The sequence below is a fragment of the Electrophorus electricus genome, chromosome 5 (genome assembly GCF_013358815.1).
Source record: "Electrophorus electricus isolate fEleEle1 chromosome 5, fEleEle1.pri, whole genome shotgun sequence".
Lineage (NCBI taxonomy): Eukaryota > Metazoa > Chordata > Actinopteri > Gymnotiformes > Gymnotidae > Electrophorus > Electrophorus electricus.
In genome coordinates this window covers 26,813,680-26,837,023 of record NC_049539.1, presented here as the reverse complement: position 1 = coordinate 26,837,023, position 23,344 = coordinate 26,813,680, and the positions used below count along the sequence as shown (strand labels likewise).

The 23,344-nt window shown below is 40.3% G+C and overlaps 1 protein-coding gene across 1 annotated transcript in view; it reads right to left on the bottom strand.

Moving 5' to 3' along the window:
- The window catches only part of LOC118241308 (NACHT, LRR and PYD domains-containing protein 12-like), a 152,013-nt gene that overhangs the window by 63,399 nt on the left and 65,270 nt on the right, over positions 1-23,344 (bottom strand). The window lies entirely within an intron of this gene.

Below are 23,344 nucleotides of genomic sequence, written 5' to 3'. Positions count from 1 at the left end.
TATAGCACAGCGGTCATATTACATATTGGCCAATCAGAATAAAGACATTGACAATATCCTTTCCTAGATAGCTTGCAAAAGAATAGTTACGATAGCTTGCAGATAATGCGTATTGTTTGTTAAAATGTTTTATCTAGACCTAAATTTAATTACGACGCTAATCCCCACCGAGTTAAATCATACAACGCACGATAAAGTATTTCAACCATTAGCTAAATAAGTAGCTAAATACACGTCAGCCTTTTTAGTAACTTATACTAATATAAGGTTTAGCATGAATTAGTTAGGCATTACTGAATTGCTTACCTGCTGATTAAAAAAAATGGATAACGGTTGATCCATGGACATGTTCGTTCGCACGACTTGGCAGTTTTCAGATGTATCGCTTACAATTACAGCTGTGACCTAAAGGAGTGAAGTACTGAATATACGGCTTTAAGAAAAAGTTGGTGGGGAAAGAGATGGTTTTCAGATAAAAGTTGTAAATTACGTCCCTACCTCCAACACCTCTCTCAGTTGTGGAATGCACTGAAAGTGGAAAGAGTACAACGTGTGATAACGGACAAAAACCTTGTGTGCTAAAACTTATAGAGTAACCACATTGGTTAGAGATCAGAGAAAAAATAAATAAATGGAAACTTTGTGATGTTTTCTGAAAAGTTTGCTCATTGCCCTGTTTGAGTACATATGGCAGATAAGATGTGAAGAGGTGTTGGGGAGAGGTGTGTCTCTGTGTGTGTGTGTGTGAGAGAGAGAGAGAGAGAGAAAAAAAGAGAGAGAGAGAATGAATGAATCAATGACCTCTCACTGCAGAGTGTGTGTCAGAGAGGACACTGAACAGACAGAGAAAGTGGAGAAAAGCTGGTGTATGAGACTGAAAACGTTAATTTTCTTTAATCACATTATTTCATTATTAAAGAATTATTTCAAAGATTCCTACTCAAACATTGGGGGTACAACTAAACTTGAATGAGCGGGTATGAGGGTCTGGTTTTGTGGGAGGAGTTGCACGCTGCACAGGATTGGTCAGACCGGTTGGTTGGGTAGGGAAAAAAAGGTGGCAAAATTTGATCTTTCTGGCCTAGTCCTGACTCTTGGAGGAGTTTGATTTTAGGCAGAAGGACACCTTATATCAATTTTGTCAGAAAGTTTTTACTGCATGGTAGTGGGGAGGACTTGTGAGGAGGTGTGACTTCTTAGAGAATCAGCCAATGGGAGAGAGTGGGATGGGTGAGTAAGTGAGAGAGAGAGAGAGAGAGAGAGAGAGAGAGAGAGAGAGAGAGAGAGAGAGAGAGAGAGAGAGACACACAACTGAGACCCATATGCATGTTTGAGTATCAGTACATGACTGGCAGCGGAGCAGAGTGAACATTAAAGACTGGGTGGTACGTACTCATTTAAGACTCATAACTTTTATTCACTTTAATCACTTGACTATTTCTCAATTAAATAATTTTTTTTAAGTCAATAAAACTATTTTGAGGTGTCACAGAACGCTCGTCTCCTGTGAGTCACGGGGTTTGGCCCACCACATGACTTGGGAGGATGTTTGTGGCCACGCCTGCACACACCTGTACCTCGTCTTGTCTGTGTATTTAAACTCATGTCAAGCTGGCAGTCTGTTGGTCATTGTTAGTGTAGCGTGTTTGTAACTATGTATCGAGGCTTGACTGTTTGTTTAATTATCATGTTAAATGTTAAAAGTCGTTAGCGTTTAGTGTGCTCATGTTCATTGTTTTTCACGTGAGTGCCACATTTGTCCTTTATGTTGTGTTGGAATAAATGTTCGTCCATGTCGAGGAAGTCTGTGCATCCTGCTCCAAGCCCTTCGGCACTTAGGCTACCACGTCACAGAATGACCAACATACACAGGATGCAAGCTTCTGCGGCAAAAAACGGATTTCCTAGCAGGAGGTGTGTAGGCACCCCCACCCTGCATTGGGGAGAGGACAGCGACTGCTGTCCGGGTCTTCTCCGAAAGCGGATTGGAACACCCCCAGGAATTTATTGGGGGAGGCCTGAGGCTGTTTAGCCTGGGCCAAGGAGGACCGAAGGGCACTGCAACGACCAGGAGGAGGGCGGAGCTGAAGCCCGAGTCCCACCACATGACTTGAGAAGATGTTTCTGGCCACAGTTGTCAAATTAATCAATCAAATCAGGCAATAAATCATTTTGACGGTTAGCAAATACTATCTCTCTCTTGAGAGTACGCTGACCAAACATGCTGCAATGAACAGGTGATGTATTTAGGATGTACAAATTGTGGGGACATTCTCTTTCATGAATTCTAATGTTTTCTTTAAATACCTAAATTAGGTTATTACTTTGCTGTTATTATGCTTGCACTGTTAGATTTGTATATATCTATGGTAAACTGGACCTCAGTAACAGGCATGCTACAGCCCTAGCTACAAAATCCAGATAATTTGCTGCTGTCAGATGAACTAATCTGGTCAATGATGGTCAAGATAGTTGAAAAGCTGGACATCCAGGCAATAGATGTACCTTATGCAGTTAAACCAGCTGATTAAACTGGTAGACCAGCAAAGGCTATGTTTTGGTTCAAGTTTGATGGTTTAGCTACAATTTCCAACTGGACAGTGGGTCCAGCAGCATAAACAACTTGACCAAGCTATTCAAGCAGTATAATCAGCATGGTCATACTGGTCAAATCTGATTATACTGGTCGACCAGTTTGGTTATTGCTCATGCTGGTCAACTATCTTGTTCTTATCTTATCTGAAGTGTGATGTTTATAGCTACATGCATACAAAATGTGATTTGAAATAAATAACAATATAATTGTAGGTATTTTGGATTTTAATCATCATTTTTAAGGCTGCCTACAGCCCAGCATAAATAAATATGCACGAATAGGTCGGTCTTTCATTCTGTATCACGTATATCATAATAAAACCATGGTAACCAAAAAACTTACTTTTCACTTCCAAAAGACTTGGCGCTGATCTCAGAAGTCCATCTCCTCCCCGTGTCCTCTGCAAACAGCCATTCTGTTGTTGTGGCAAACTTCCATTGTGTTGTGACTGGATTTGCAGCATTTCTGAAGTTGTGTAAGTTTTCTGAATTTGCACTGGGTTGTGTTGTCATTTTGATGAATGTGCTTTATGTATTTGCAGCGCGATGGGTCTTCCTGGCAACCGTAGTGGGTGTGGAGTGTGAATCAAGCTCCAACTTTGATGTAAATAATTGTTTTTTCTCTCTTGGGCTTTATGTATATTCTTTAGAAAGGCTCTTCTTTTGCTACTTTTTCAATTAAGCGCACATAATTAACCACAAATGCATTTCCGTAGCGATGACTTCTTGGAAATGTAATGGAAGTCCAATGGAAACGCATGCTTTATCCTATTTTATATAAAGAAGAATTGATTTGCAGATCGATGCCTGCTGTGTTTTCCAGTTTCATCTCATGGGCTCCATTGGTCAATGCAGGAACATGGTTGAATATTTTCTTGAATGGTTGGCATATACGTGAATGCTTGATTTATGCCTGGTATAAGCTACATGACAATTTTAAAGCTACATTTACCAAAGACTGTACTGTTTTCCCCAACTAATGCATATATGTAGTTCTATCTAACAAGTATTTCATAGATATAAAGAATAACAGCAAAAGCTAGTGGAACCTACACCTAGGAGATTGGCACGAGAGAAGTGAAAGACCTCACATTGTTCTTAAACCCTATTCTTTCCGGATTTACAGAGGAGTATATAACCTTTTGTCTTTTTTCTTTTTCTTTTCTTTTATTCTTTTCCCTTAGATGTAGAGTTTTGCTGATGCTACATTACGGGCTGATTCACAGTCAAACATTTCCTCATACTAATCTTGGGTGCTGTGTGTGCTTTGTGTTGAGCAAATCTTGGCTGGCCACTGGAGTTGTGTACAGGGCAGGAGATTGAGCTGAGTTTGATCCCAGTGATGAGTCCCTGTCGGGCCTGCGGGGCTACCTGTAACCCTGCCCCTCATCTATCACATTGCATGCTGCAGTCATTTATTATAGAGAGAAATGTGAACTAAGGTCGACAATGGCACTTACACAAAATTGCTACATCGAATAAACTTTACACTGTATGTGTGTTTGTATGTGTGTATGACTTTGTGCATGGCACCTACTCCCCTGGATGGGTTTCATGTGGCCCGGTGCAGCACCTAATGATGGCAGATGTGCAATGAAAGTGAAAGTTTGGATTGATGTGACCCGTCGGAGAGAGTCAGTCAGCCAACCTCACACTCCAGCGTCACATGAGAAACAGGAGGCCAAATTAACCCACTAGGCTTAGTGCACCTAATGGTACTGTTCACTTATGCATACTGTCAAGGCCACAACAGAGCATGGTAAACCTGGACTTCAGGTGACACTGTTTGGATGTTGTGCTTACTAATCCTAGCTGCAACAGTTATTTAGGTCATTATATCAGGTGATATAATCAGGTGATTACTGTCGGCCAAACAGTACTAATCCAAATTCTACCAATGCCAAAAGAAGATAACCTTAAGTTGACTGAATGGTGAAGAGCAAATGAATCGAGTTTAGACAGACTAACAAACTGGGTATCTGACAAACATATAAAATAAGATGTTATTCTAAGTACAAAATTCTTCTTGTGAGAGGTTCTAGACTTGAAGTTACTTCTATTTAAAATGACTGCTGAAATCTGTTTTTAACTACTGATCTCAGGGGTGGCATAAGAAGGAAAGGCTCAACAGATCTGTTCATGCAAATTTATAGCTTCTTTCTCTCAGGCTTTGATTGTGTCAGGCATTTAGCTCGAGTTACCTTACAAAACATAAATTAATTCGATATAGTACATTATATAGAATATAGAACAGAAAGAGGGAAACAAAACAACTGGAACACAAGAGCAAATTTTTATCACACTAATTTCACCTGAGCACATTTATAAATACAAAGGAAGAGTTCTTACAAACAATATAAAGCACACTACTAATTTTTCATATATTATCTGGCTTCTCCTACTACTAATTCAGAAGCACTTTGCTTGCACAGCTGAAGAAGGACCTCAAAAACATTTCATTACTCAAAGACAAAACATTAGAGAATATTCAAAGAAAACAGATAATGGTTCAAGGCAGATATGACTATGCAATATTTCAAACATGTATGTGCAAATGATTTATTTCAAAGCTTAAGGTTTTGATCACAGATTCAAAATCAGGAGTGAAAGACAAATTAGAGAAAATGTTTGTTTGAGGATATGCTATTTAATTTGGGAAATTCATTGTATGGAAACATTCTGGAAATTAATGTATAGTCTATCCTGTCCTCATCTTGGTCAAGGCTGGTCAAGCTGCTTCAAGCCTGAGTGGAATCTTGATCCGCATCTGAGTATTTTTCTGTGCTTGGACTGAAATAGTTTACTCAAAGTGCTGAGCCCTTTGGATGGATTGGAAAAGTGATGCTCATGGCCTGAGGGCTTGTAATCCGCAGCGTGAGGGTCTCCGAGCATCTCTCTCACCTTGGGTGAGGCGTCCTTGTGTAAGTACTGATAGGGCTTTTTGCCACTGTTGTCACGTATGTTGCAGTTGGCACCATAATCACGCACCAGAACACTCAGGACTGAGTCATGGCTGTGAATAGCAGCCATGTGTAGTGGGGTGTAGCCGTCGTAGCTCTTGATGTTAACGTCAACCCCTGGCCCACCTTGCTGTGAAAGAAGAAGGATCTTGCGCACCATTTCACTGTTTCCTTGTTTAGCAGCCCAGTGAAGTACTGTGAAGCCAGAAATGAAGTTTCTCTTCTCTGCCAGCTTGATGTCCTGGAGCAGAAGCTGGCAGATTTGATCCTGCTGTCCTGCAGCACACTTCACAAGCCACTCATGTTCTCTTGGCCCTAGAGGGAAGATGGCTGACTGCTTTGTATCCACACCTGGTTTGGTGTCTTTGTTGACCCTTTTCAGGGCTGGTGAAGCAGGTGCCACAGAGTGCCTCTGCTTGGTCCTGGCTGATCTGAACAAGTCATATCCATCAGTCACTTCACTCAGACATGCTGCCACAGTCCTTTCAGTTCGTTCATGGGCCATCTTCAAATCTGCCGGAGCAAGTATCATTACTTCTGGATATATATAGAACACATATTGTATGTACTACATACAGCCTGACAAGAGCCTAAAACCTTGTAATAGATTAATAATGCACTAATACTTCAAGTGGTGTTGCATATTTTAAATGAGAGTTTTAGTCACTGCTGATCAGAGGATAAAAGCATTTTCAATAAGTCAGTTTTTGTCCCTTATTGTAAAGATTATTTAGTTTACTGTTTTTTTATACATGAGATTTAGATTAATCCTTTTAGAAAGGCAAGGCCAAAAAGCAGAAAAAATAATCAAATATCCATACCAACTGTAGGACGTTTTTTCCACTCTATCTTCAATTTTTTCAGATTCCACTTCTGCTTTCCTCTTTTGGTTTTCTTTATTAGGTCTCTCCTGGATTCCACCTCCTTTGTATCAATATATTCATTCTCGATACCTCCAGCACACCAGCTCCAGAAACGCCTCATTGTTCGATCTGTCCTCTTCAGTGTCTTTCCACAGACTGATCTGTAAAGGTGTTCATGGGATTCCCCTCATGTGTGACATTATGACACGGGACATATGGGGTTCTAAAGTTCCAAGGGTGGAGATGAGTTGTTTTTCTTTGAATTTCCTAATTTAATTGCTGCCATAGCAACAACTGACAATGCAAACAGATATGTCATTAATGCAGCGACTCTAACAGGTTCCTCAACCTGGATTGATTAACCATGTATGGCTCACCACCGGAGACTGTGATACATATAACATTCCAAAGTGTACTTAATTCTGAGCAAAATCTAACTAGCCTCATTACTGCTGAACTATGAGGGCCTGTTTAAAGAGAAATCAGGGAAACTGTACTTGCACATACATATGAAACATTTTCACATAAATAGCCTACTACTTACATTTGTGCATAATAATTTAAACTTGCATATACATGCACTTGCACATTCAATCATTGATGCGTAAACACAGAGTTGCACTATGCTTGTGTGTGTATGAGTGTGGCTGCTGTCACAGAACGTTCGCCTCCCACGAGTCACAGGGTTTGGCCCGCCACGTGACTTGGGAGTATATGTTTATGGCCATGCCTGCACACACCTGTACCTCATCTTGTTTGTGTATTTAAACCCTTGTTAGTGTGTACAGTATTGTTGATCATTGTTGGTGTAGCCTATGGATGTCAAGATTAGTCTCGTTATTATTAAACGTATTCATGTTCATGTTATATGTGAGTGCCGTTATGTTGTATGTAATAAATGTTCGTCCATGTCGATTGAGTCTGTGCATCCTGCCCCCCCCCCCCCCCGGTACTCAGGCCACCTCGTTACAGCTGCGTGTGCGTAAAACAATTTTCAGGGTGCCCGAAGTCATTTCATTGTAACAGCAAGGCAGATATTTAACATGTGTACAGTGTGCATAATAGACAGAGGAAGACTGTTGAACTATTAATATTAGGACAGTTATGACGTTTGTGTAATACGTAGTGCTTTCTATCTATAAAGTAGTGCTTCTCTTAATGACAAATGTAACTGTTTTCCCATATATAATTGTGTGCTTTATATTGTTTGTAAGAACTTTTCTTCTCATTTAGAAATATGTGGACTAAGGGATCAGTTTGTCTTATTATTTAATATGCTCAGTCTCACTATTGTTGGCAGATTTCATCACATTATTACAAATGTGGATACGTTATCTTATAATTATAAGCAGTGTGAGATGTGAAGCTAAGTGAATTACATGTGCAGAATTTCTAACAATAGCCTGTTTTGTATAGGCCAGCTAGCTGACCACTCAGTAAAATTAAATGTGATTGCTGAACTTGTTGCAGGTGAGTCAATTTAATTTTATTTCATTGTGTTTAATTTTTAACTCAGATGCATTAATCTGAACATTTTGTGTTCTAGCTGCAAGCAAATGCTGACTTAAGCTGTTTTATAGTTAGCTTGAAATAATTGAGGTTCATCGCTGGGTGCTGTTCATTTATTTATTTATTTTTCTATTATTGATCAGGAAAAAAAAACTACAATGGATGAGATGGACATTTTATATGTATGATATGGAATTTGAGTATATGAGTGAATGTTACTCTGTAAACGTATAAGAATATGTAGATAAGATTATTATGAGATTATTATTTATAATCAAACAACTACACTATATGACAACAGCTTCCCTTAATTTATATATTTGATTATATTGTTATTATGAAAGAAGTTGTAACATTTACTGGGAGGTGCATGGCAGAGCGAGACATACCTCCTGTGGGCTTGCTAGCTGAGCCCTCAGTGAAATTAAATGTGGTTGCTGAACTTGTTATAGTGTGGAAAATAAAAGGAAACCCCTTTTATGCACTATCTGGTGTGCATCATTGAGTGGGATGGAACACAGAGGTCCCACTAGCTACTATTTTACAATCCCATTCAACCTAATGACATTCTATATAATACAACTCTAGTTTCGAGCTAAATACCTACAATTAGATGATTTATTTCAGATCACATACTTTCAAATAAAACGATAAAGGATTCTGGCACTTATTTTTCTAATGACTGTGAGACATTCTAGATACCACAGCATAAGCACACGGACAAACCGATTATGGCACATGCTCTTGACCAACACAAACCTGACATATGATAATTTACATAGTACTAGTTTCTACTTGAAATGTGTTACAAAGACACCTATTGTTCTTATTAATTTGCTGCTATTCCGATATGCCTATGCCTTTATTTCCTTGTGTTTGCACTGACTGGGTCTATGAAAGCAGGGAGCAGGCATGTGTCTGTCAAGGCCGTGTGCGTTTCGAAGCGCTCTCAATGTCCGGTTAACTGTAGAGATATTCAAGCCTGGTAAATTGTTGTCATATATTCAAGCTTCAGTGTTAGACAGCAAACATTCAATTGCCCAAGGTTGTCCTGCAAATTACAAACATTTAGGTTTACATGACCTCATATGCAATCACAGCTTTATCAAATGAAAATTGAAAAAGAAAGAAAAAATGATGCATTTGGATAGCAGGTCCACATGTGAAGTACAGACTGCATGGATGAGTAAGTCCAAACTGTTGGCACGCATTCTGCTAAAGGCAGTGCGTGCAGGAAAACTGCTATTAGCACGTCCATCGTTTTTGAGGTGATTACCATTGCTTTTCTAAGACAGACATCTGTTTTTGACATCTTTTACTTTTACATCCTATAAATGGTGACTGCTCCATATTATGTGCGATTATTTAAATCTGGATCTTAAAAACATTTTTCTTTGTGCAGGTTTTGATTAAGGATTACAGGTACATCATCATTTTGTCTTGGCTGCTCATCCATCAGATAAAAATAAATAGCCCATCAAATAAATAGCAAACACCCGGTGTTGTGCAGTGAGCCCAGTCAGCCAAACCCTCTTTGTGAAACAGAAATCCTCAGCATCAACACTATTAATAATATATTAAAGTAGCTTAATAAGCACTGCTCAAAATGATATTCCTATATAGTGTTTCTCAGAGGTTTATCATACAGCTTGACTGCCAGCTAAAACAGGACTTACCACTAGTGCAATATTCCACATATGCAGGCCAAGGGGATCTCCAGTGCTGAAAAATCACACTGAAAAAAACAGTGGTGGCACTTGGCTATCAGATCAAATTTGAAAAAACTCTGCTGTGGCAGTTTTTAAAAATATATTTATATTGAAGTCCTACTTTTAATGGGGTTTAAATGCTCACTCATACAGAGAACGTATGATTACTATATCTATGACTTTTCCCATAATGCCAAATTACTTCCACTACCACCAAAGAGTGACAGCCTTTGACTTTCTCAACTGCAAGATCGGGCAAATTCTACTGTACTATTATTTATTTATTTATTTATTTGTTTGTTTATTTGTTTGTTTGTTCTGAAATCAGTATTAAAGTACTAATGTGGTTAATGGGGCTTAGAGACAGTTATCTATTACTTACTTATTTTCTTATTGTATTGTGGTCATTTACATAACGATCTGTAGGTCTATGCAGTCTTTAAAATCAGCTTTGAAGAACAAGTGTGCAACCATGGCACTGAAGGTTTCTGTTGCTTCCAGAGGATGCAAGGCACTGACCCTGGTTTATTTCACATGCACAGGTGCAGGAGCTGAGATACAAGACAAATAAAACAAATCTGAACAGGACTATTGCCTAAAATGACTGACTGTTTTTTCACTACTTATGAAATATAAGGTTAATTTAGGAATTTTATATGTAATCTCTTTCGTACATTCTTGTTTCTCTTGCTGCAGTTTTCGCTACAGACTCCATTCTCAAATATCCTTAGAGGTGCCATCGTTTAATACATTTTCTAGTTTATCTGATGAAATGCTATATGATACACAGAACCAAATAACTCAATTAACTCAATACTCTAGTATTCTAGGGTGAAGTAAATGTCAAAAGAAGTCATTTTTTTAACCCATTGATCCTATGCTCACCTGTCTGTTGTCCCACCTGGTCAAGCCCACAGTTCCTTCTCCCTGTTAACAACAGAGAGAAATAAACCTTCACAACAGATGTGTCTTTGGCTCCAGGGGGATTAGAGGCAGCCTGGCCAGCCTGGCACTTGTCCTGACTCTTTGTTTTTTCCTCAGTCTTGCACACCTGGGGCACACGGTTGCACTGCAGCACCAGGTAGGGGACAGGCGGAGCTGGGCACGCAGCTCTGCTCTCTACCTTATGTAAGGTCGCCCTCCTGATGAGCAGCGGATTGTGGCAGCTCAGGTCTTGCTGGTGCCGGGAAACGTCGATCTTGGAGTCATGCTGGCGGTCTGACGTTAGGCTCTCCAGGTCCTGGTAGAGGACCTCACCCACTTCTGGCCTGGTGTAAAATGTGGAGTTCACCTCACTGTCCTTGTCCTGCACCTTTCCTGGGACTTCCCTGACATGTTTGTGGGGGAAGTAGTTAATAAAATACCTGACTGAGTCTTGAACCTTTACAGAAAGGTTATTCTAGTGTGCAAGCTTTATTGGAAAAGGCTCTGCCGCCTGTGGTAGATTTTCTTATTCTTGGTATTAGTAAAGAGCCTGCACCTTTTGATCTAAGCAGATGTGGTGGATCGTAATGCACTAGGAGTTCTCTAGGTACTGTGTGGCATAACCATTCAGTGCTTTGTAGTTCATTACAAGTGTTTTATAATCAACATGAAATTTTACTGGGAGCCAATATAAAGTAGCAAAGATAGGAGTGATGTGATCAAATTTTCTAGTTCTAGTAAGAACTCTGGCTGCTGCATTTTGAACTAGCTGAAGCTTGTTTAGGCACTTAACGGTACAGACAGATATTAAACCATTACAGTAGACCAATCTGGAAGTGGTAAATGCATGGACTAGTTTTTGTGCATCATATGAGGAGAGCATGTTCCTAATCTTTGACATGTTCCTGAGGTGGAGAAAGGCGGTCCTGGAAATATTATTTACATGAGCTTCGAACGAGAGACTGGGATCCATAATAACTTTAAGATCTTTAACAGAGAAGATGTGATTGGGAGATCATTGAGGTTCACTGAGTAATTAGAGAGCAAGGACCTAGCTGTCTCTGGGCCTAATAAATGCACCTCTGTTTTGTCAGGATTAAGTAAGAGAAAGTACCTCAACATCCTGCGTCTGATATCTTTTATGCATATGTCATTCAATTTTGGCTCCACAGGAAGGCATTCAGTCAAATAATAGAGAATCTACCCTCCACTATAGCTAACTAGCTAACACAATTACAATAAATAATAATAACAAATAATCGAGAATCTACCACCTGCTATCGCTATCTAGCTAACAAAATAAAAATAAATAATGATAACAAATAACAGAGAATCTACCGCCCACTATAGCTAGCTAGCTAACAAAATGACAATAAATAATAAAAATAAATAATGGTGAATCTACCGCCCGCTATAGCTAGCTAGCTAACAAAGTGCAGATAGCCAGCACAGCATTGTTCCAAAGCTTCTCCGCATCAACAACAAATAATTATCTTACTGGCCAAACCGACCTATTTTGCACAGCGAAATAGATGAATTAAAAGATGCAGCCTTTGAACAAAAGTAATGTGCGTGCAGAGGCAGATGAAAAGGCGATAGCTGTCCAGGATGGGGTTTGACAGTTGCCAAAAACTCCTCCTTTTGCGTCGCATTTGGTTGTTTCTAAATGATCAGACTGGCACGACATTAACGCGCTTAATCTAATAATGCTCGCTCCCTAACGGTGGAGTATAATGGAACTGCACATGCAAAGGTTTACAGAATCTAAACTCATTTTTCTTTCTTGTAGGGGCAGGAATATTTTGAATTTCAAAGTAACTGCATTATGACTCTGTTTACTTTATAGAACATTCGGTATGGGTGGTAGCCAAATTACACGTCAAAATGTATTGGATTAAATATTTGTGATGAAGGATTTAAAATGTATACAATCTGAACACATTTAGTGCAGTACTTTTTAGTGCACGTACCTTTCACTGTAGCTTTCAGCTGGGTTTGTTATCGATAAAGCCACCGACAAGAATGAAGATTGTTTAGTGTTTTGGTTTAAATGCTTAGCACATATCATATAGTTGCGTGACTTAGTTTACTACGTAATAATGATCAGTTACACAAAAACTCGGTATCTCAGGCAACTTTAGAACCTTTGAGAGTGCATACAAGAATTGAATAAATGAAATATACTAGGTTTTATTTCTCTTGAATAATTTCTGTTAAAATAGGATGTAACATTATGAGTGGAATTATAAACAAAACAAAAGAAAAAAAAACAGTGTTTACACAGGCTGTTGTTGGCCTACCCGACTCGGAAGAAAGATCAGAAACACCAGTTAGAGCTATGTGGAAGAGACTATTCTTTGCACTTTCAGCAGTCTTAGATGGCAAAGATTTGAATTAAGGTACTCCATTACCTTAGGTTAACTTAAGTTCATTTGAAATTAATCTCACAGATGTCATTTTACCTGTCGCTCATCCGTAGATAGAAAATTGCCACAATTTATGTCTTTATAATAATAGTATTTTGCTATTAAAATGAAATTATGCCATCATTGTTAGTCATAGCGTTTTGTTTGAGTTTTAGATTTTGTTCTTGACCACAGGGATTCATCTTCAGGCCAAAGGTTAAAGTACGTTTTGACTCAGTGAGTGTGCACACACGTGTCTGTCGGTGTTGTTGAACGTGGCTCTGTAGGACTCCAGGTTGTGGTGCATATTTATGTTAGCGCATCCGTGAACCAGCAGTAAACACTGAGCCACTGCTCAAACTGAAGCTGCGGTTGGGACACCTGTCCCCGACTGATCAATTTTACTAGAAAGACCCATTTGTCCAGTAAGCAGGGCATGCTAGAGAGAGAGAAGGGTAAGAGGAAGTGCAGGTTTTTCTTTTTTTTTTTTTAGCAGTGGTGCTGTTGGTGGTGGTGGGGGCTGTAGTTGGTGCAGATATGAGTTAAATAGATGTTGCTCATACCGTATATGAATAAAAATATGTTGTAAAAATTCTCCAGTGTGTAAAACCTTAACGATGTCGCTGAAATAAGCAGACTCCAAACTGTTGGCACGCATTTTGCTAAAGGCAGTGCGTGCAGGAAAACTGCTATTAGCACGTCCATCATTTTTGAGGTGATTAACATTGCTTTTCTAAGACAGACATCTGTTTTTGACATCTTTTACTTTTACATCCAATACATGGGGACTGCTCCATATTCTGTGCGATTTTCACAGTTTTCACTAAACCCACTTTCTGAAACAGGCCCCTGGGCGTACATTTTTAAATCTAAATGTGCACTGACCTTTTCTGGCCAACACTGTGGATGTTTACTCACTGCGCTTAATAACAGACATGATCAGTACAACTGTGCATTTGTGTGTGTTTATCTATCAAGGTAGACTGTGTTTGTCTATAATTGCGACTTAGATCATTGTTAGATACTGGAGCCTTTCTGTCTTCAGGCACCCAACACAAGCTCTCTGCCTATCAGCCATAACATGACTGCTTGACCGCGAGCTGGTCACCCGAGGTCATCCACTCCCTCTTCTTGTCTCCTTTACCCCTCCCTTTCTGATCTCTCTTTCCCTGTCTCTCTCTAAACACAGGAGTGGCTCGTAGCTGGCATGCGAGCAGCTTGTGGCTCGTTCATGCAGAGAACATCTAATCTTTACTAACCTTGTCTTTTTCGTTTTTACGTAGACCCTTAGAACATGCCTCACTTTTCCCCGTCATCCTGTAGATTTAGATAGTAGATATAGGACACATATATACTCTGTGCTTCCCTCAATAAAGTGGAACTCTTGATTCACTACCCTGGTGCCAGTGTCTCTTGACTTCCCCAGATCGATCTGACTACAGAGGATGGAGGGCATAGGGTAACTTGGAAGAGATCAGACCTGAAGGACTGGTCACTTTGAACCAGTTTCTAACAGTGTTGGTCAGAAGTGGGATACTGTGCAGGTAAGTGACAACCTAGTATTTAATGTGTCTTCTTCCTGCTCAATATCTCTGTGCTTAAATTTAGTTTAAATTTAGTTTAGGTGCGTTTTTATCTCAAATAAGGTGGAAGAAGTCTTGTCCATTAGTACGAGCTGAATGTTGAATTTTGTATTTATTAGCCTGTCTGTTGAAAAGGTGGAGGAAGTCTCGTCTATTGGCACGAGTTGAATTCTGTGTACACTGTGTAAAGATTTGTTATCCTGCCTGAGACTTATTGAAACACAATTTACTGTTTATTGGTGAACCCTCCCTCCTCTGTACCTATTTGAGAGCTCTTTGTATAGTTGTATACTGGTTGTGATTTTGTTGGGTGACCCATGGGTTCCGTTGTTAGTTATGTAAAACCCAAAAAAGGGGAAACCCCAAAGGATTGGATGTTTCGGTGTGGTTTGTGAGCTGTACATTGATAGTCTGGCTGGTTGGACTGAATGTGCTGGGTTTAGACACTATCCATGTACAGGCTCGTTTGAAAGAGGGTTTATAGTGCTTAGTGCTATGTTTATTTATGAGGGATATGGGGAGCCTAGCTGGGATTTTCAATATATGAAGAATTCTTGGCAGACCTGGAGTAAGGCCAAGCCAGTGTGGGACAAGGCGCATGGTGTAAAACCCAAAAAGACTCCTGGGACTGAAATAGTCATTTTTGCTGCCACACAGCTGAAAGTATCTCCTCCTCCACTTGTGAAGCATGCACTGATAAGAGAGGCTGCCGCTCAGGCAGATGTTTCTGTGTCGAAGGCCACACACACATCTGAGCTGAATCAGGAAGCTGAGAGGGGGACTTCTGGAGGAGGAGCGGATGGCAAGCCGCACCCACCCTCTATACTAACCTCGCCTCTTTACAGCAGAGTGAGACTTCGGCGCACGGCTCCAGCCACCCCGTGAATATTTCTACTCCATTCATGATACTGGGTGAGAAACTGTGTAGAGTTATGCCTCCTAGCATGACTGATATTAAAAATAGGTGGCTATCACATTTTTGTAGATGATTCATGTTAATGCCCCTTCATGCACATACGCTATGTCCTTGATGTGTGAAGCTGTCTCCATGTTTTCTCATTGCTTGGTGCCGAATGATATCGATCTGTGTTTCTTACAAACTCAGGGTACACAACAGGTCTGCTCTCACTGGGTTGATTAGGGCTGTAGTCCTGATAAAAATGGTCTAATCCGTGACCCGAATGGGCGTATCACCCTTCCTAAATCTATTTTGCCAGTACTTGCTAGCGATTGTAGACAGGTTTTCCACGTGGACTGAGGCGTTTACTTGTTCTAAGGAAGACACCTGCACTGTGGTTAAAATCCTGGCCAAGGAGATCATTATCTCAGGTAATAGATTCGGATCAGGGACCCTGTTTTATTTCTAAGGTAATTCAGAAACTATGCACCTACCTAACTATTGACTGGAGGTTTCACATCTCTTATCATCCTCAGTCATCTGGCATTGTTGAGAGAATGAATCATACCTTGAAAGAAAGGTTAACAAAGGTCATGATGGAAACAGGAAAGAAGTGGATAGATCTACTGCCAGCAGTGTTGTGTGAGATCAGAATTACACCCAGTGCCACCACCAAATTGTCTCCATTTGAAGTAAATTTTGGTAGACGCCAACACAACGTCTCTGCTTATCAGCCATAATGTAACTGCATCCGCTCCCTCTTCTTGCATACTTTACCCCTCCCTTTCTCTTTTGCTCTCCCCATCTCTCTCTACGTATGCGAGCAGCTCATGGCTGGGTCATGCTGACTGTATCTAATCTTTACTAACCTGCTTCTTTCCTTTCTACGTAGAGCCTTAGAAAATTCCTCACTTTTCCCTGTCATCCTGTATATTTATATAGTAGATATAGGACACACACATATATATGCTGACTGGCTTGTTAACTAACGGTAGGGTTTAGGCATTTTATATCTAATATTAGCTAGCTAGCTAACATTAGCCCAAACATGTGGCTAGAGTTAGTTTAGCCTCCTGTATTGACACTGTATTTTCATTATGTAGCCCCGCCGATTTTCGGCAGTCGATTTTTCAGCCTTTTGACTTGGAACTATTCTGTTTACACTGGTGTTTGTAATGCTGAGTTACAGAAGATTGATGTAAAATAATCAACGGCTTCCACCAATGAAAGAACCTCATATGGCTCAGAACCCCAAATGAGCACAACACGCTTTGGGGTTCCTACTGTCTCACTGTGCAGTACACCACTGTCTTCATACAGGATGCCCTGAAGGTACAAAAGGAATTCTGTACAGGTGTTGATGGGTCACAGGTGACACAACCATGGAGTGGCCATTTTACCTCTGCAGCTGAATGTGTGCATGGACTTTTGTTCAGTGCAACTGAAGTGCGTATGGAGGATAGGATGGACCTCCCTGAGGAGTTTTACAGGTCAGTCATTGAGGCTGTGTATGATGAGCTCCACAGAAGAATTAAGGCCAGGAAAAATGTGAATGTGACCCAGGCATTCATCATTGGCGGTTTGGTGCTTGGAGGAGCTTTATCATTTGTTAATGTTATTCAGAGGGAACTGGCCCAGTTCCTCTACTGTCCCTCCACAGACGGCCCCGGATCTGTAAAGCCAACAACAGTAAGGACCACTGTGTCTGGTGTGGCTGAAGCTAAGACCAGGCAGACACACTGGATACATTGCCTAATGGGGAGGATCTCAAGAACTATCAGGAAGGTAAAGTAGTGGTCTATTTTATATATTTATGTTCTTAATGAATTTAGTAGCATGACAGTCCATGGAGGAACAAGACCAAGCTTTGAGTTCTGGTGTGCATAAAAGTAAGGCTCTTCAGAAGCAGAGAAAAACCAGTTTGCTTTTTAGAAAGTGCAAATGTTAAACACCATTTTGTTTCTGATGGTATTTCTTTCTCCTTGTTTTAGATCTACACCAGAAGCCGAACTCTCTGGAGAAGATGTGTCAGAGCTCTTTCTCACAGAGGATAAGCTCCATGTTTAAAAGATCAAAAGTAAACACTTCACAAGTGATGATGTGTTTATGCTCTCCTTTATGAAGAATTAGTTCCATGTTTAAAAAATGTGGAAATAAATAAAGATGTACTGATGTAAAATGTAGACCAGTCACTTCACTCACTATCTGACAGGATATATAGACACATGTAGAGAGAGAATAAGGCACCATAAAACCCATAAACACGTAAATTTCATAGAACAAGTTTCAGTATGTAAATTCTCTTTAAGGTGTTTACAACATGTAGACAGTGGAAGGATTTTTGATGTGCTTGTAATGGTAGCAGTTCCTGGGATGAGCAGAGACTGGACATTGAGACCGCTTCCAAACGCACAACAGCCTTGACAGACACATACGCCTGCTCCCTGCTTTCATAGACCCAGTCAGTGCAAACACCAGGAATTATAGGCAGAGGCATATCGGAATAGCGGCAAATGAATAAGAACAACAGGGTGCCTTTGTAACACATTTCAAGTAGAAACTAGTAGGTTTATATATGCTTATATTGTGTGGTATCTGGAATTTCTAACCGTCATTTGAAAATTAAGTACCAGAATCCTTTATCGTTTTATTTGAAACTGTATGCTTGATATTTAGCTTACTTTGAACTCTGTTCTCAGACATATATAGCGACGTGTACGGTGTATGTATGAATATTAAGTCTTTATCATCACGGTGCACTACTGGGATCCTTGTAAAAGGAGTTTGAGTTACCTCCAAAATGGAGGCGCTGTGTATTGTATTCACCCACTGACATCGAGTACTGTATATTAATTTGGGGGGAGTCCAGTTGTAAATTTGTTGACTTCTCACTTACTTAAAAAATGGAATAAAGTGACTTGGCCCTAAGATGAATGAAAATGTAGTCTCCAAAGCTGCCGCTTCTCAGGGCTGCAGTCATGTGTGTTTACTGTGCGAACTTCTCCGTCTGTCATTCACGTTTAATTCCGTTACACCGCTTACCTGAAGCGGGTCACCACAGTAATGTGTTGTCTCTGTGATTTATAAAGCTGTCTGCTGATGACATGTAGATTCTTCAGTCCAAAGATGACAGACAAGGCATCGACAACTTCATCAAGTATTTGTGAAGGCCACAAAGACTAGTAGATTTACTATTTAATGCTGTGTAACTTAGCTATCTGCTAACAGTACAGTTCCATTAACAGCGAGTTAACGTCGTTCAGCATAAAAGGGTTTTTATTCCAGTACAAATGAACAAAATTGCTTTGATTTCCTTGAGATACACTACACACCAAGCGAAGCAAATCTTTAAAAACAAATTTAGAAAAACCTGACTCGTTGGATTAATATACAAGCAGGAAATGTTCTGGTCAATACTTTGCTAGCTAGCTAGTGTTTGCTAACTAGCTAGTGTTAACACAGACTTCCCAGTCAGACCTGGGCGTTTTGTTATTTTCATGCTGACTTATTTCACCTGATCAGTCATTGATGGAAAAATGATGTTAAATTATATGCTGATGGTGTAGGGATCTGTGCTGTGTGTCTATGGATAGAGGGTAAGTGTCCTCCTTTATTTTCCTTACTAAATATTTGCAACTGGAGAATAAAAAACAAGGTAAGTCCATGTGGTGGTAATCTGTGTGTGTGTGTGTGTGTGTGTGTGTGTGTGTGTGTGTGTGTGTGTGTGTGTGTGTGTGTGTGTGTGTGTCCTTGCTGCTCCTGAGGTTTCCAGGCAGCTTAACCCTGGAGAATCTCTTATCCTGGTTGTTCCCATCTCAGTGCCAGTTGAGATGTTTATTAACAGGACTAGTGACACCAGTCCAAACGCAGTCAGGTCAGTGTGTCTCTGAGTATGAGCAGAGAGTGTCATTCAGTTCCAGTCTGCAGCTGAAAGAGTCTGACAGTGGCGTTTACATCATATGGGACATCAGGAATAAGGAGATTGTATTCACCTTTAGGGTCACCGTAGAAGGTAAGACTTTAACCTGCCTGAGCAGTCATGTTCAGGATACTCTCAGGTAACCTCATGTGTAAATCAAATAGCAAGATTTTATTTTCTTTATGTTTCTATCTGTGTGATTTTTGGTTGCTCATAAGTCTGCTGTCGTTGTAGGAAAGAACACAGACACCGACATGACTTTTGCTCCAGTAAAAGGTGAGTATTTATTATAATCTGCTGTTTTGTATTTTCATTAGTTTGAACTATATACTTCAGTATTAAGACAATCAAAATATAGTGAAACTCACTGTTTTGAATAATAAATGCATTTACTGACCAGTAATATGAACCGTTCTTATTGTTTTAAGTAACTTAATAAACAGAAAATACATCACCTGTGTGTGGTCCATCTACACTGATTGTACATTGTACAGTAGAACGTCTCCTACATGAAGTTCTAGTGGAGGGGATCCTGCACATCAGAGTAGACTCTTCCTCTTCCTTCTCCTCCTCCTCCTCCTTCCTCTTCTTCTTATTAGTTACATAATAATATATACATTTATATATATTTCTCAGACTCAAGGATGCTTTACGGATAGATATCAGCTTTTACAAACACACACACACACTGTTTGGGTGATAAAATAATCAATCCCACTTTTATCACTAATGCAAACAGTATTTAGATATTTCCATATCAACATTTCTTAAAATGATCAAAAGTGCCTTGTAACAACTATTGAAGGGAACATGACACCTTGGTCTGTGTAAAACAAAGACTTTTTTTATGGAGTAGAAATACATTTAGAAAAGGGGCAATCATCTCTTAGGTTTCAACTTGGACACACACATTCTCTAAGTCTTGCTTTCTGGGGAGTATTAGTACCATCACCTGTGAGCTGTGTCACAGCAGGGTGTTTATTTAAAAAACAAAACACCCAACTTTTTGGGTAATGTGACCAGCCAGCAATTCATTATGATAAACTTCCAATCACTGAATGTTTTACCACTGTTGTCTTACCTTTGTTTCCAAATACAGTATATTTTAATTATGATCAGACAAAGCTATAGAGGTTTTGTAAAATATTTACAGGCAGGTGTATTTTTGCACTGAAAATGGATTACATTCCATTTATATGCACTGATGGAAGAATGTCAGATTTTCTTCTTGTAGAGCCCCCTACCTCTTAACTACTGCCTTGTAGGTAAGGTGAGTTCATTTTCCTCTGCACAACTATTTATAATGATTATGAAGGCTAGGTTCTCTTGTGTACTCAGGATAATGTGTTTCTACTATTGTCCACTAGTGATTAGGTGAACTATCTAATTATTTTCTCATTTTCCCTCACACTCCAAACTTTAGTAAAACTCTCCCCTGAAAACATTAAATAGACTAGCTGTCCCATGCAATGAAATCAAAAGGGAAAGGGATTAGTAGTTTTTTCACCAATGAACCTATTTACTGCATAAACCACACATATTCTATCTTTAGTATAAAGGCATTCGTGAGAACTCACATTTCAGCAGCACTGTTCAACACTGGCTAAGGTGGCTAACCCACTACACTACTGTTATGTAGAGCATTAACCCTGTTGTGTAACATTATTCTAAAAGAGCCATCACCAGCAGATGCAGATGGAGAACATGAATGTTATTATATTACAGTAACTCAACAATAAGACCAGAATAGATTCAATTCTGTAGGTACCAAATATGAACAAATGTGTGTTTTTGCATGTTTTGAGTATGTGCTGAATTTATATGTCTGTGTGTGGTACCCCTTTGTATGTGAGGCTGTTTGTGAAAGTGGTGTGTGTGTTTTCTCTCACAGGGAATCTGTTGAAGAGGTCGATGAACATGTCTCCTGTGAGGGGGCTTTTTCGGCGAGTCATCAAGGTGTAACGGGGGAGGGGGTGGAGAGCGAACACACGTGCGAAGTGACGACGCCATAACAAACCAAACTGATTGACTAGAATAAACAAATAATACATTTAATAATAATCAACACAGACTAACAATATAGAATAGAATGAAGAACAAACAGACTAACAGAAAAATAAGATGATAACAGGGTGATGGCGAGAAATGGGCAATGAAGGAATAAAACATTAGAGAAAGACTAACAGAACAACAATAATATAAGATAACGGTGAGCATAAAGACAGACAAACGGGAACACAGAACTAGGCTATATAAGATGAACAAACAATATTGAGCACGAAGATACAGAACTAAACAAGGAAAGCAACATGCAGCAAGAGTAACCAAACAATGAGATCGGACTAGAAATGCAATGATAGCGACCAAACGAGAACTGACCAGAAACCATGCGAGCCACACTAAGCCAATGACCAACAAACAGGATACGTAGGGACGGGGTTTTTATAACATTACAATTAGGGACAAACTCAAAACAGCTGGAGACTAAGGGGAGGAGACAGATAACCACAGAAACTGACATAAACCCAGAAATAACTAGGTTGCCCGGGAAACGGGGAACGCTCCGGTCTGTGGACGTGACACAAGGACACGAGGCGTTTCTGAAACAGGAAGTTACTCTGGCTACGTCCACCTTACCCATGATCCTCTCCTGCATACATACACAACAATAAAATCACCTTCATCTCACCAGCCTTACCAGAACACACTCACATACATACACACACATGCACAACAACAAAACTACCAACCTCTCACCAGTCTAAACAGAACACACCATTAGTCAAAGGAGCAGTGTGTTGGTGCTATACTACACACACACACACACACACACACACACACACTCACACACACACAGGAGCAGTGTGTGGATGTGTTATACTACACCTGTGTGGCAGGAGTGTGTGCTGCATCCGTTTCCTTCACCACACCCCTCAACACTTTAACCAGATAGAGTGCAGCACTGAGAGAAAGAGAGCGAGAGCGAGAGCGAGACACAATATGAATCACAACCATCTAAACATCTAACAAATTAACAACGTGCCTCTTGCCCCTCTACCTCTCTGCAGTAGTGTTTCCCACAACACAGCTGGTTCCTGTCACACACACACATATGCACACACACATGCGTGCACGCACGCAGATATGTACACACACACAAGTACACACACATACATTGAACAACAGGGGCCATCACTTTATCACATTTGCTGTGGCTTTTATTTTGTAATTTTACTCTACAGCAAGCGTGTTGGTCTTCCACAGCACTACCACATTTAAAAACTTTGTAACAGGAAGTATTTGTGACTAATAGTAAAGCAATCTGGAGGTGAGATTAGCCAGTCCATTTATTCAACACAGATTAACAGATAATTCCAATTACCATATATTGTCCTAAAATTAGCAGTACAGCATCTGTTTCATCACACCATGTAGTGTGTATAGCTTGTTTACTACCAGAGCAGGCATTCATTCATTCATTGATTCATTCATACCAGAGCATTCTGCCTATGTAGAATGGGGAGAGGTGCATAGCTACTGTTACTCTGGGACGCTCAGAGAGAGGCGCATAGCTACTGTTACTCTGGGATGCTCAGGGAGAGGCACATAGCTACTGTTACTCTGGGATGCTCGGGGAGAGGCGCATAGCTACTGTTACTCTGGGACGCTCAGGGAGAGGCGCATAGCTACTGTTACTCTGGGACGGTCAGGGAGAGGCGCATAGCTACTGTTACTCTGGGACGGTCAGGGAGAGGCACATAGCTACTGTTACTCTGGGACGCTCGGGAAGAGGCTCACAGCTACTGTTACTCTGAGACACTCGGGAAGAGGCGCACAGCTACTGTTACTCTGGGATGCTCGGGGAGAGGCGCACAGCTACTGTTACTCTGGGACGCTCGGGAAGAGGCACACAGGTACTGCTACTCTGGGAAGCTCAGGGAGAGGCACACAGGTACTGTGTGAGAGCACTCATTTTCAG